Below are 13752 nucleotides of genomic sequence, written 5' to 3'. Positions count from 1 at the left end.
TTGGATCATTCCTGTTTTGAATAATACCAAGAAACAAACAAAACGCCCACAAACCACCACAAAAACCCTGCTGTGATCTGGATTGGGAAACTTGGCTGTTTTTAAAACCATTAATTTTTGCTGGGTCCCTGAAGTCCATTTTCCTTGAATAACCCCAGGACGTTACAGCAGCATAAGAAAATGACTGTGAACAGGTTGGGGTGGGGGCAGAGGAGAAGCATCTTGCTTCCAAAACTAATACTCCAGCAACAACAGCCTAAGACTGGAGGCAGCTGAAGTTATCTCTCTTTCTTATTAAAGCACAAATGATTTGGTTGACTCTAACTCCTGCATGAAAGAGAGATTCCAGAAGCAGGAGAAAATCCTGACAAATGCCCATCCTCCATTGCTTATAATAAACCATGGGCACTGTCAAAACTAGGCCAGTTATCGTCTCACTTGTTGTGGTCCCCAAAAAGCACGAGAGAGAGAAGGAGAACAAATTTTAAATGTAATTTAAAAGTCACCTCTACAGGAAGTCCCTTGCCTGAGAGAAATTATCCTGTGTATTGCTTGTAGTAACAGCTGGGGAGCTTGGAGGATAGGGGGTGATATTCTCTGTGTTTTGTTCATAAGAAATATTGGTATCAGAAGAACCTCTCTGAAAAATATCTTCATGGGCTATAAATATTGTTGGAAACATAGATTTTATGAATAAATACTAAATATATCTTAGTTAAGTATTGTTAACTAAGGTCCTAAGCAAGAATCATATTTCAGAACTTTTCCAAGAGAAAACCAGTATCAATCCTACACCACTGTGTTCATTTTGTGAGCATATTTAAGTGAAAGATGCCCAGGAAAAGTCCTTATTCAGCAGGGAATACTCACAAAGAATTCCTGTCGTCAGCAGATTCTCTTTGACCCAGAATAAAATCTTCAAAACATTGCTTGTGGCTTTCTTGCTTATGGCAAGAATGCTAAAGTTTCAGAAAAATCTCGGGATTCTAGAAATGCCAGTTGACATACAAAAAAATAAGGACAAAGAAAAAAGAAAAGATCAGAAAAGGAATAGGATTCTATAGGCCAATCAGTTCTTTTCTATATCCATTTGAGTTATATTATTTGTAGGTTAATCAGTGCATTCTAAAAACGTGAGGGCAAAATAGTATTATTAAGTAGCAATAAATACATATTAATGTGAAGTAAAGGAGAACACAGTAATTAACAATGAATTAGAAATCTCTTCCTCTGTAGGATAAGTTGCCACTTATAAAATGAAACAGCTTCTTCCAAAGAAGTTTCAATTTGACAGTTCTGCGAGGTGCTATGAGACTAAAGAACAACTTCTTATCCAAAACTTGCTGAAATCTGCTCTGTTTCTCTTGCAAGAGAGTTACAAGTAAACTCTCTTGCAACAGAAACATATTTCAAACCATATGAAATGAGCTTGTAAATTCTGGCGCATGCCTAGAAGGCAAATAACTCCATCACAGAACCACCACACTGTTATCACAACCCCAAGCATCAACTGTTCACTTTCCCCAAAACAGAGGACTCAGTGAGTGCAGGCACCCTGAGAGGTGTTTCCAGGTCATGTCAGAAGGATATTTCTGTTGTAATATTAGAAAACTAACACTGTATCATTAAAGTAAATGGAGCCTTAAACTCCTTTTGCTGTCATAAAAAGGGATAAATGAGTAAATGAGTAAATACTTTCTTGAGTAAGGCCCATATATAGTTTTTTTTTACTTTAGTGGAGCATATTACAATGAGGAAGTCTGGATTTACTGAAACACTGCATGTGTGAGATGTATCAATGCCACAGCTCCAGCATGAGTTGTATATTGTGTATTACATTATAGAAATGGGACAAGGGAAGGACGAAATTGTCTATCACTTGCTGACACTAAAATGTGGCAATTGATAGATATTCATAGGATCTATATCCTTCCTTCTTCATGCCTGGCTTTGAAATATGTGCCATAACAATATTCAAATATGTCAGTGTTTAACACTTGAACTAATCTTAGTGTATGTACTTCAGGACATCAGCATCTGCAATTGTGTTGTTGTGGGAGAAAAAAAAGAGTAGAGAAATTCTTTTCCCTGACAGAAATCTGGCCAAAATTTGTCTTCCTTCCTGGTATACAAGAAAAGCATTTTATATTTGATGGCTAGATTAAGGCTTACCTTCAATTATTTGGCATATTTACTATATAATGGTGCAGGACTCATTTCTAGCAATTAAGTTGGTTGACCTGGTTATTTACCTTTCAGATCCAGGTGTTTTGTACCACGCTGATGGAAGCACACACTGAACAGAAAGGCCACCTAAGTAATCAAGCAGGTTTACCTGAATTGTCTTCCAAGGCACTATCTGTTGGGCACCATAAATCCTGTCTCAGTGTCCACTGACAGTGTTGGTCTTTATGGCTCATTTTTTAAACAAGCTGTTTTGCTGTTGGCTTCAAGACACAAGGATGACATAAATTTGCATGTCAATGCAAATTTCTTCTTGCCTTCAAAACCCACTGTTTGGTTCTCTTCTGTCTTGATACCATGATACAGTGATGGGTGCATTAGTTCTATGGAGAGGCTCTCTAAACTTATGTATTCTGATCCTACATACCTACAGTAAATATTGAAAGTTTTACACATCAGCCCAAACACACTTAGTTTGATTTAGGCCTATTCATTTTAAACAGACACTGACAGTTTATGGCCAATTCACATATTAGAATTTTTAGATGAACCTAAATCCAAAATGCTGATTAAAAAGGTAATATCTGTTTCCTCACCCAAAAGAGCACAGATGATCTTCTCACCAAAAAAACTGCCCCTGGCTAAAGTGATAAATCTGTGTAAAATGCTGAATGTAAAGGACATGGCAGTATGGACCAAGACTTCTCAGATCCTTTGTCTTTTCAGCCTTCAACTGAAATCGGCTGTTTCATAATTTTAGTGTAAATCTTCCAGTATCTGCATGAACATCAGATTATGTACCATGATAAAATAAATCATTATAATTATATCTCTTGCCAGAACTTCCAGGATTATTTATACATGACCACATGTGTTTTATATGATTTTAAAATCATAAATTGCTTCATTGAAACCATTTTCTTACTGGCATACATAGCCATGTCATGATGAAGTGATAAACTGGACAGTCTGTCAACTGCCAGTTTGGTTGTGGTTTTTGTTACATACTTAGAAGTCTTAATAAAGAGAAATCTAGGCTGGCAAGAGTTTCCCTTGGATCTGAGAACTTCTGATTAGATACAAAAGCTTCACCATCAAAGGCAAAAAAAGTAGCAGTATTATTTTAGGTTTTTGGAAGCTACTATCTTTGAGCTTTGGGAACACTTGCCAACCTTTATGAGGTGCAATTAATGTTCCTAGTCTGAAACCTTGTTGTTCATTCATCCTGTATATTGCATGAATCTCTAGTCTCATTGTATTGAAAAATAGACTCTTAAAGCCCAAAAATATACAAAGAACAGTAACAAGGCTGGACGAGGTTTGTGGTGTGTTTTGCAATATGAATGGCTGAACCAAGAAGGACTCCTTGGGCTGGAAGGAAGGCTGCTGAGGGAGCTGCAGCAGAGATCCACAAGCTCATGGGCTGTACTGGGCAAGTGCTTTACCAGGTTTTTACATCATACCAGAATGACACCATGTGAAGCAATCAGATACCTGGTTCAAAATAAAAGAAGATTTAATTTCAAATGTTCACCTAGGCTATGGAGTCACTAATTTGATTGACAAGAGACTAAATTATTTTGGAGAGTCTTGGTCATTTTTACCAAACAACCCACAGTTTAGCTTTCAGAATGACTGATGTTATCATTCCTGTTCATGTCCTGCCTCCTTTTACGTTTCCAAAGTGGTACGAGACTGTGTTTATGCTTGAGGAGAAGAGCCTTAATTTAAATTCATCTAAATCAGATAATCTCCAGTGAATACCATGGTCCAGAGCATAATATCTACTGCAGCTCTTGATTGCTTTTGTTAGAAAGGATGTAGATGTGTGGTAAAAAGGTTGAGATTTTTATTTCATCCAGCAGTGGAATAGACATGACCATAAAGAAGAGCATAGTGAAGCAGTATAGAATCACAGAGCAGCTTGGCAAGACAGATGTCTTGACTGTGCCTGCTGGCCTGGAGGCTGGGGTGCACTCTGAGATAAGTCATGGCTATCTAAATTTCCTTCCCCCCAAAAAACAGGCCAATGAAGTTAGGCAGGTGAACACTGTGCATGCGTGGATCAGAAATGCTTCTAGCCCTTGGGCCAGTGAGAGAGGGTGCATGTGGGTGGCCACCCCACAGTTCTGTCCAGTCCTCTGCAAATGCTGGGTGAGGTGTATGACTCTCCCAAGGATATCACAGCATGCAAGACACTTGCTGAAAGATTTTCTCAAATTCACAAGCAATCAGCCAAAATGCATGGATAGCTGATCCTGGCATTCCTGAGTACCTCACAGTAGAAAAAAAACCCTCAAAGTTTTGAAACTATTTTCACCTTCCTCCCTCCCTCATCTCGTCCAGAAGTACAGCTCCAGCTGTATGAATTAGGCCAGCTCTGCCTTAGAAACCAGCATGGTAAAGATATGTGAAATGTAATTGGTTGTCTTTCTCCCTTGCCATGTTAATGGAAGAAGGTAGGTTTATCTTGGATTCATTATCTTGGGATAAATAATTGACAAAATCCTAGCAAAAACAAGACAGTTTGTTATTCTCAAATGAGTTAGAAATTGAGCTGAAAGGCAAGGCTTTCCTCAAGACTCCTGTGAGGAAAATATTATTGCACTTGTTTAGACGGGCAGGGAACTGGAATTATTTGACCATCAAATACATTTGAAGTATTATTTTTTCCCATTATTGTGGACTGTATATATATTTCTCCAGTGCAAAGTGAGATTAAAAAGCTGCCAAATCAGAAGTAGGGCCACTATCTCTGGTGGTATGAACTGATATATCTGCACTGAAGTAAATGTCAGACTGGAGCCTGTGGTGTTTTGCACTCATTTTGTACAGGTTGGGTGACAGCACAAGGTGTGAGGCAACAGAGGATCAGCACCAGATTCCTAAGGGAGCCAGAAATGTTACTTGGAATTTGGATCCACTTCAGCAGTAAAACAGAGCCTGGGGAATTTCCCAAATCTCAGATGTAAAAATGTTGATATCTGCTGAGAGGCTACAGTCACTCCCTTTTAAGCTCTGTTTGGTTGCTCTGGACCTAGGCTATGATACATTTCTCTGAGTGTCCATATCTTAAATGCCCTTGAGAGAATGAAAGCATATCCCAAATTGTGTAAACACTTCAAGCTAAACATATATGGGGATTTTCACATATAGGTAGATTATATATAAATATATATATTTCAGCAATCTAAAGCAGAGTTCCCATTGAAACCATCAATAAGAGGCAGCCACTGGAAACACAGCAGTGTTCTCCTGTCCCTAGGTAGCTTGCCATATGAATACTCTGCCTTGTCCTTAAAAGACCTTTTTCTGCTGATGATATACTTTGGTGTGAGCTCCTCCACACAACTCTTTGTATAATCAAGTTGTATTCCCTAAATACTTATCACGCCTGTAGAGTATAAACAAAATCAAATGGAACACAGTACCAGATCCCTTCAAGGCTCTTGTATCTCGCAGCTGTGACATCTGAGCATATTCAGTATCAATTATGAAATTTAGGTGGAAAGCACTATGGTCAGCAAGGCCAAAGAGGATTCAATTATTGCTACAGCTGCATTAAAGGCCCACCCATAAATTACTTAAGTGGACTCCAACAATTATGAAAACTAATGAGAATAATCTTAAATGGATAGGAACAATCTTATATCATTTTAACATTTTAATCATAAAAAATAATATTAAAAAATCTTTTTACCACTGAAAAAGTTCTGGGTCCTCTGTTACCTTCAACTTTGCTGAATTTAATGACATAGCTGAAAAGCTGGCAAAGTCGAAGTAAAGTTAAACAGATCTGTTGTTTGCCATGTCTTTTTTCTTAAAGCCACAGCACTTTGGATGACAGAGTAAGAAAGCACATTACTGCAATGGCAAGAATGATTATTAGCAGACAAGAACTCCCCTTGGCACTGACGACTAGTCTTAAGTCTGCTGGACAGTGGAAGATCAGCTTTTCCTTTCCACTGAAATTCTCCAAGCATGCTGAACTCCCTGACAGCATAAAACAAACAAGCAATACTTCTGAAAAATAAAAAGATATACTTACTCTTCTTTAAAAAAGACAACTGGGATGCATTAAGTACGAAAGAATCCGCTTCTGGGAACACACTGCTTTGTGCTATGATAGCGTTCTGCCTTAGCTGCAAAAAGTGGAGCTGGATTCTAGGTGTAGAAATATCTTTCAAAGTTTTCTCAGGAGCTTGGACTCAATTTACTGGTGAAATAAGACATGTAAAACTGCACTTGAGGCAGAAGGCAAGAGCTGAGCACACACATTGCATGTATTGGCTTTTACTGTATGGTCAGTAACTCTGAAATTCAAGACTTTGAATGGAGCTTTTATGTGCAGGAATATGTGCCCTATTTTGGCAATTAATTTCAGACATTTGGATGAAAGTATAATTATAATTTAGCTCCGGGACTCAGGCTTGTCTTGAAATAGAGAAGAAAGGAGTGTGTATTAATACATAGAGCCACAGTCAAGTTTACGGCAAAACTCCCACTGAATTAACTGGAAGCAGGATCAAGGCCATAGTTTAGATAAGCAACAAAATGTAAAAACCTTCTTATTTGTGCCAGTGACAGTACAGCACCCAAGCAGAGCATTTCCAAAATTGCATTTGTGAACTGTTATGTTCTTCCCTTGGTATATGTGAACATGCAAATCAAGCTGGCAGGAATGAAGAACAAGTCTACCCAAGACTCTGCTTTCTCTCTGGTTCCTTCTATATTTTGGCAAAGACCCTGGGGGAACAGTGCTGAGAGTCACCTTTTCACAGCAGTGTAAGAGGTGAAGAGCAACAATTGCTCTCTCTGTAAAATATGTAGAGAAACTGGTCCTGTGTCTCCTGCCCACAGGTGTAACTAAGCAAAAGTAATCTCAGATCTGTTCTTTGAAAGTGGTGAGTGAGAAGTGATGTGAATTTCTTTGTCACCCTCACTCAAGGATGGATCTCTTTTGGCTGACAATCATTCAGTGTATTATGTAACTAAACACCATCCTCTGTGATTGGCAGCAACATTTTGTAGTTTACCTCAGGAGACAAAGTGAGAGGCTTCAATCTACCTCTTTTGTCTTTTATCACAGCTAACTGGATCAGTGCTGCCTGTACATGTGCCAACAAATCACTGGTGGAGGATAGCCTTGTCCTACTAGTCCTCATGTTAAGGAAAATTTCCCAGCCATAAGGATGAAAACTGAACTGGGACAATTGGGTCTTGAGCAAATAACTGAGGCCCAGAGGGTATCTGATCCCTATGAGAGAATACCAGGCTTAGAAAATGTGATGTAGCCTTAGTAGCTCATTAACATAAATACTACTTCCCTTCTACACCAGTTTGCACAAACACTTTGCCTTTGTTTAACCTGTTGCAGAATCAATATTCTTAGCCTGTGTGGGGCTATGTGCTCAGGTAATTTCACCCAAAAGCATGGGAACCCTTTTCTTCTCTGTTTTATAGATTCGTAATTTTAAAGTATTTGCATTTCTTTTTTTAACTGTAAAGTTAAGCTGGTATTCCCTTAAGGTTTCTAACCATATACTGATGAAGGAATAAAAGTTCATCTGTAAATCATTAACTAAAAGATTTTTATTACTTTTGATACCAATCTCACACATTTGTGTCAGATTCCTGCCCACTCTCTAAGAAGTGAGCTAGACATAAGTCACATCTAGAAACTCATTACTGGGTTTACAAACCCGAGACAAATTCACTGCCTCTACCCTTTCTAGAAAGGTGATGTGCAGATCTTGGAGCAGATCCAAACCACAGGTAAATCAGCAGAAAAATGTCTATTGACTTCAGTGTAATTTTAGATCAGGCCAAAGGCAAATATGAGTGTGTCCAGTGATCTCCCTCATAACATTAATGAAGAAAGACAACATGAGTATATCTTATTGTAAAACAGATTGCTAAAGCCTAAATTGCAGCACACAGTGCTTTACTTAAAATTTGCTCAATTTTACTTCATTCTTAGATCCTGTGAAGGGGAGGATTAGGATACCTTTTGAACACCAGCATATTAAATGTGCGTGTGCCCCTGAACAGAAGAAATGTTCAGTAGAAGGATATTTCTCATCCATTGCTGGTTTTGCTGGTCTTAAATCCTTTAAAATTTGTGCTTCAGGGTTGCAGCCTGTCTTGAACAATTAGAAATCAACTTGGCCCTTAGTCAAAGGCAGCAAACAAGACCACTTCACACCTTCTTATTTTTCCTCTCCACTGGCCACTGTCATGGACACAGCAGTAGACCAGACACACCTTAGGCTTGAGCCAGCAGGACAGCTCCTATGTGTCTGCTTAATAACCCCTTTTTCAATCTATTACAATGTAAACTATGTTTTCTTATTGCTGCTATTTTCATGGCAGCTACTGCTACTGCTACTGCAATCAGGCATCTCATTTCCAAAGGCATTCTGGGGCTGGGAAAAAAAAAGCAAAGGAAAGGCAAGCATTTTGACTCTCCTCCTGGCTATGTGGAATGGAGATTGGTTGATGCTTTGTATCATCTCAGAAAAGAATCAGGAAAGGACTTCTGCCTGAAATGCATGTTGCCAGCACCAGTTGGCCCCCTTAGGCAGAATTAGATAAGATGCAGCTGTAGGTGTCCCAGCTGCATAGTTCCCTTTTGGCATTAAATGCGTGGGCAGCCGGTACAGTGAACTTACCAGGCTGGAAGGTGGAAAGAACGAAGATAAAACATAAGGAGGAAAGACTAAATAAAAGCACTGATCAATGGCAAGGCATTACAATCACATTACACACTCCATAACAGGGGATCAAAGAGTTGCATATTACATTATTCCATTCCCAAGGAGCTTTCCTGTACAAGGAAATGTCTGTCTCCTTTCTGTCTTCTCTTTTAACCCTGTCCAGCTTTATGAATACTCTATTTTTTTTTTCTGCTAGAAAGAAAAAAAAGTTTACATGCTGCAGAAAAGAAAGTGTGGACCTTTGTTATTAATGTCGTAGAAATACAAATATGTCCACCTAAGAAAGGAGTCTTCATTAACTCCCACAGCCCAGAAAATTAAGGCACGGCTCATCAGGATCTGTGCTTGCCGTTGGCTAAATTGCAAGGGACTAGTTGAGTTGCTGGGGTTCATAATGCTGATAGAGCGGTTTCCACGTGAATGAAGGATAAACAGCGATTAATTTCGGCCAATAAATAATGGTTTGAGGCCCACATTGAAAGAGGAACAATTACTTTTCCATTTTTCCTGCCAAATGAGCTGATAAGAGAAAACAGGGGAGTTGGCCACGTAAATCAGTCTTAATTTTATCTTCCCCATTAAAAAGCAGCCATTAAGACCATCTTCGGCTCATTTCATCCTCTTCTTGTTTCACTTTTTCAATTTGCACAAAAGGGGGGAGTTTGCTCGTCATAAAATTTCACTTTGGCCAACCTATCATTTGCATCTGAGCCAATAAATAGCAATTAGCATAAACATTTAAATCAGGAACTGGAACAAATTCTTGTTCCCCCAGCAAGCTGTTAAATTACTGTATTTCACTATATATAAGAAGCGTTAGAAACAAGATCTGCTGGGCACAATTATCCCTTTCAAACAAGACATGCTTGAAATAAAAAAAGAAGAGAACTAGCTTGCTGGGCAACCTTCTTGCTCATGGTCAATGAGCTTAATCAGTGCAGAGAGAAGGTGTTCCATTAATGATGTTCAACAAAGCCTTATTTCAAGCTTTCCATCCAAAGGGATTTACTTGATCTTTATCCAAAATATATTCCCCAGGAATTAATTTAATTTGCGCTGATGTTACATCATCAAACCTAATTTCTTCTGGTCTATTTTTCCCCACTACGCTAAAATGTGCATATCTTTACATCCTGGTGAGCCTGGGCTTTGCAAGTCTTGCTTTCTTGCAGCGTGTTAATTACATCAACACACATCCCGTGAGCACGACTCTGATTACTTATGATGTGGTAAATCAGCAATAACTCTGTAAAAATGCCAAAATAACTCCAGTGGGTACAAACCACTCAAAATAAGCTAAGGAGGCTCAAGCAGATGCCTTTTCTTTTAGATGCATTCTTTGTCGCTTTTAAGAATATCTCAAGTCTTGTGCAATATTTTTCATCCTCGTAGACTACAACAAAAAGCAAGTGGAATTATTCCCATTTTGCAGCTGGGCAACGTATAGCACAGACATGAAATGACTTACAAAAGTCATACAGGAATTCTATAATGCAGCCACAGTTGGTATTTGGGCCTCAGTATACATGTAGTTCTAGGTTTACATCTTTCCAATGCATGTGCTGAGAAAATTGATGACAGATATAAATAAATTCTCCCTTAAGGTTATCTGGGCTCCTTCTGGACATGGTCCATAGACATTACTATGTAAATGGGAGGTGTTTTGGAGAAAGATGACACAGCAGGAAACCTTATTATGCCAAACTGTAGAGGTTAGATAGTATCTCCAAGTAGTTCAGTGTAATTCTCTAAAATACTCTAAGTTTAGTGAATATAAGCTACTGATGAAGATGGCTTCAATTGTGTGTTGGGTTTTTTTAGATTGGAGCGTTGGTTGGGAACCAGTACAGTGAAGAGAAGAAGATGGATAAAAATCAGTACAAAAGGAGCAGCAAAACAGAGTTTTTGCTCAAGTATTCAAGAATTTTGAAGTGCTGGCTGGGGACAGATATTGAATCTCTAGCAGTGTGCTGCTGCAGTCTGTCCTTTGCCTTTTATTGGAAGCTACTCACTCTTAAGGACAAACTGCATCGAGATGTCTGTCGGATGATGTAGCATGAGGTAATTTTTTCTGTTGTTAAGTTTTAGAAAGCAACAAAAAAAATAATTTTTAAGAAGTTATTACACTATGTATAGTTTCTGTGTCGTTGCACAAAGATAGGGAAAAGCTTCCAAGATTTTGCTCATGTCGAATCCCATCTAATGCCAATCCTTGCTCTTCAGCCTCGTGTATTTTCAGCCCAACTCACATTCACATAAGAGACTGGATCTTTTACCTCCAGTGAAATTTTGATTTTTTTGTTGGAGGCTTGTAGTAAAATACGTTGAACTCTTTCTAGTGTGTTTTTCTTGGTACTGACAAGTTAAATGCTATTCCACACAAGAATATGGGAAGTAAGTATTATTATCCCCTCTTTATGAACATAAAAATGGAGGGCTGATTTACAAATAGAAGTGTATTGTTTAAACTGACAGAGTTAATTAAACCACTTCAGTAAAACTAATACAAAATCTCTTCAGAATCTTATGGTTTGGAAGAGGTTACATTGCCATAAAAGTCACTTGAAAAATAATATACTAACATCCACGTGGTGCATTATACCAGGCTGATCAAATTATTTTTAAAGTAGAGATGACACCATTTCTTGGTGTAAATAGAATTTGTAAATCATGATAGGTTCAGCGATTTGATGTAAGGCCACCGAGTAGCAGATTCGTATCCAAGACCTGCATTCACAAGGTTTGTTAATATGATAATTTTCTACCTTATGGAGCAGTTTATGAATAGATCCATTGTATTACCCTGGAACTTTTCTCTTTCCATTTCCATAAAACAATTATTATGACCATCTCTTAGTAATGTAACTATCTTTAATTTAGCAGGATAATAAACATAGATGAAAAAAAAATTGAAGTATTCCTAACTTATTAACAATAAACATTAGCTTTATTTTAAACAGAGTTTATCAAAGAATCTGACCTTTAGCTATAAAATTCAGAGGTACAGTTTTGCAAATTGTGGGTTGATACCACGGTAAGTAAGTAGATTGAATTCTGGATGCTCTTTGAGCTCCAGAACACCTTTGAAGAACACAAGGTTTGTCCACTTGAAAAGTGCATATATGTATTTAGACACTTCAGTTTCTCATCCTTGGAATTGGGACGGACCCTTCCTGTACCAAGGGAAAGCCTTGATCGTGGCAATTTAAGACAATCTTCAGGGTATAGTCCTGTACATTTTATAATTATGCTGAATGATTAACAGCTCTTTGCTTATTGAAGAATTTCTGGGAGTTTTCTTTTCCATGTGAAGCTGAATAAATTTAAGTGGGAATATAATGCAAAAGTGGAAGTCTCACATATACTCAGTTGACAAGGAGCAAATTAAAAAGTGGAGGAGATAATAAAGGATATTTGTACTCTCCAACTGTATGCCCTAAAGAGAAAATAAACAAAAGAAATAAAATAGGGGGGAAAGAATCTACCAGTATGTCCAGTACTTCAAATTTAATCAGATCTGTAATACTGCAATAATTGTAGTACTGTGATTTTACATGCCAGCAAACTCAGAAGCACAGGTGACAGAAATGGGAGCAGTACTGGGACTTGATAGACAATGTGAGATGTCTGAGAAATATTGTTTGGAATTTTGCTTTATGTTTAACAGGATTTAGGAGTGTGAAACTAAGAGGGCAAGTCATATATTCTAACAACATTTAGAAAAAATTGCAATGCCTATTTTTTGAGAGTAAATATATGAACAACACCATGAAATTAATTCAAACAGAAGAATTGGCATCTAGTTTTATGGAACCATTTAAGGTCTTTCGAGGCTTTCATGAAATACAGACTGAGAAGGCATCTGTCAAAGTCCCAGATTCACTATCAGCTTCCTGGTGTCTGAATTACAATTCAACCACTAGTCATGAAATTGACATTTTATTTAAGATCTATAAATTGTTTTTATTATGTTAATTGATTTATAATTATGCAATTCAGAGACTAGTAATTTGATGAAACAACTTGAGCTTTAGTCAGTGCTGAACAGTCACAATTTTCTTGAAAAAATATGGATTGACACATAATAATCCATTGTTTCCCTCTATATTTAATAATTTTTCCCATGCAAATTAAATGCAAAGTACACATAAAATGCTAATATTCCAGTATATTCCAATATTTATTGGAAGAGTAATATCTCAATGATCTCAAGGAAATGGCCTTTCTTTTATTTGAATTAAATTTGTGGTGCAAAGAAACCACATATTTTGGTCAGAAAGTGAGGAAGAACTAAGATTAAAATTCTTTACTAATTTCTTCCACTCTGAGATATTATGGATATTATGTAGGACACAGGGAGAATTTGGAAATCTAAATATAAAGTTGACGTGGTAAGTTTTCAAATCATTCTCGAAATCTATCCTAGTGCATGACAAACCCTATATTTCATCAACAAAGCAAAAAAATAACTGGCACAAGGTAGGGAATATTCACAGTATGATAACCAGGTATGAAAACTTTGGTGATTCATTGCTCCCTTGAAAATATAAAGGTTTTAAAAGAACCTATTAGCCCGATGTAGACAACTGCCAAAATAAATAAAATCTGCTTAAGTCCTTTTGCTATTCTGAGGTGGAGAATTCTTGGAACAGTTGAAATGAAAATGGAAGCCACAGGCCTGGAATATGTGTTGCCGTCTCCTGCCAGGCTGTGGGTGCACGGTGGCAGGCAGACGTATGTCTTTCCTTCTCCTGCAGATGCTCCTGTCATTCTGGGTCAGGAGGAAGCAGACTGTACTGGCATGATAGACAAAAGAGGTTTAAAGGAGCCTTGCACAGGGAAGTTAAGCTTT

This window comes from Corvus kubaryi, unplaced genomic scaffold (assembly GCF_017639235.1).
Source record: "Corvus kubaryi isolate FWS band 111438036 unplaced genomic scaffold, C.kubaryi_AGA036_p1.0 76, whole genome shotgun sequence".
In the NCBI taxonomy this organism is placed as follows: Eukaryota; Metazoa; Chordata; class Aves; order Passeriformes; family Corvidae; genus Corvus; species Corvus kubaryi.
Note: the sequence above shows the minus strand (reverse complement) of the source record.